This window comes from Aethalodelphis obliquidens, unplaced genomic scaffold (assembly GCF_003676395.1).
Source record: "Aethalodelphis obliquidens isolate GAN/ISIS:26980383/991018 unplaced genomic scaffold, ASM367639v1 scaffold120, whole genome shotgun sequence".
Taxonomy (NCBI): Eukaryota; Metazoa; Chordata; class Mammalia; order Artiodactyla; family Delphinidae; genus Aethalodelphis; species Aethalodelphis obliquidens.
This window is the reverse complement of record NW_020838064.1, coordinates 1,022,895-1,024,555: the sequence shown is the minus strand read 5'-3', so window position 1 is coordinate 1,024,555 and position 1,661 is coordinate 1,022,895. Positions and strand designations below refer to the sequence as shown.

The following is a 1,661-nucleotide window of genomic DNA, read 5'->3' as shown; positions in this document are numbered from 1 at the left end:
AATGTTGGTTACATGATGTTATACATTTGTCAAAACCGATAGAACTGTACACCTCAAAGAGTGAACCCTCAAATGAGTTATGAACTTTAGTTAATAATAACGTACCGATATGGGGTCATCAGCTGAATCAAATGTATTACACCAATGCCAGTTTCTTTTTTGAAAAAATTAAAATTTTTATTGAATTAAATTTTATTAAAAAGGTAGAATTATGGGGTCAATAATTTCTGGTCTTAAAATTTGCTTGGTGGTTAATACTTAACAACGAATAAAAATATGAAAAGATCATTCTATCTTCTCCAGCTAATTTAGTTGTGTAAGGCCCAGAGTCAGTTTTAATGTCTTCAGCAAAAATGCTTCCAACAAAAATGCTTGAAACTCATTTCTCTTAAAAATGTGGAACGTTTCACGAATTGGTGTGTCATCCTTGCACAGGGGCCATGCTAATCTTCTCTGTATCGTTCCAATTGTAGTATATGTGCTGCTGAAGCGAGCACCCAATGCCAGTTTTTAATAACAGGGGAAACTTAAGGAAGAGAGAATATATGGAAACTCTCTGTGCTTTCTGCTCAATTTTTCTATAAACCTGCTGTTTCTGTAAAACTGCTGTAAAAAATAGTCTGTTAACTGAAAAAGCAGCAACAACCATGGTACAGTTAAGCTTGAAAAGTAAAGTAATAAAAAAGAAAAATGAAGGTTAAATAATAATCTGAGAAGTTAGTAGTCAGAAAAGTATTGCATAATTATAAAATATGGGCCACAAATTCAGTGCAGACCTTCATGGAAGCTAGGCAAAGAGGGAGAGAAAATTTAAAAACATACATCTGCTCAATAGAGGTTAAGATTGTATTTGGAAGGAAGGGAAGAACTATGAAAGAAATCTTTCCTGCAGATCCTAATTTTTTAAAAGTTAATAATGAGGGCTTCCCTGGTAGTGCAGTGGTTAAGAATCTGCCTGCCAATGCAGGGGACAAGGGTTCAAGCCCTGGTTGGGGAAGATCCCACATGCCGCAGAGCAACTAAGCCCGTGCGCCACAACTACTGAGCCTGAGCTTTAGAGCCCACGAACCACAACTACTGAAGCACGCGACCCTAGAGCCTGTGCTCCACAAGAGAAGCCACCTTAATGAGAAGCCCACACACTGCAAAGAAGAGTAGCCCCCGCTCGCCGCAACGAGAGAAAGCCCACACACAGCAGCGAAGACCCATCGCAGTCAAAAATAAATAAATAAAATTTTTAAAAAAGCTAATAACGAGTTATATAATTGTTCATATCCTCAGTATTCCTAAAATTTATTCAAAAGCAAGTTTCATGTGTCAAGTATTACAAATACAATTGAGAACATAATAATAATAAAAACCCTAGACAGTTATAAGATAAAGGAGCACTAGGGGTGTAATGTACAACATGATAAATATAATGAACATTGCTGTGTGTTATGTATGAAAGTTAAGAGAGTAAATCCCGAGTTCTCATCACAAGGAACAGATACTTTTTTCTATTTCTTTACTTTTGTATCTGTATGAGATGATGGATGTTCACTAAGCTTACTGTGATAATCATGTCATGATGTATGTTAGTCGAATCATTATGCTGTACACCTTAAACTTGTACAGTGTTGTATGTCAATTACATCTCAATAAAACTGGAAGAAAATTAA

General features: G+C 35.9%; 1 non-coding gene across 1 annotated transcript; it reads right to left on the bottom strand.

Moving 5' to 3' along the window:
- Nucleotides 1-390: 390 nt before the first annotated feature.
- Nucleotides 391-497, bottom strand: LOC113615588 (U6 spliceosomal RNA). The gene has a single exon (XR_003431057.1). It is a non-coding gene; the product is annotated as a U6 spliceosomal RNA (small nuclear RNA).
- Nucleotides 498-1,661: the final 1,164 nt, after the last annotated feature.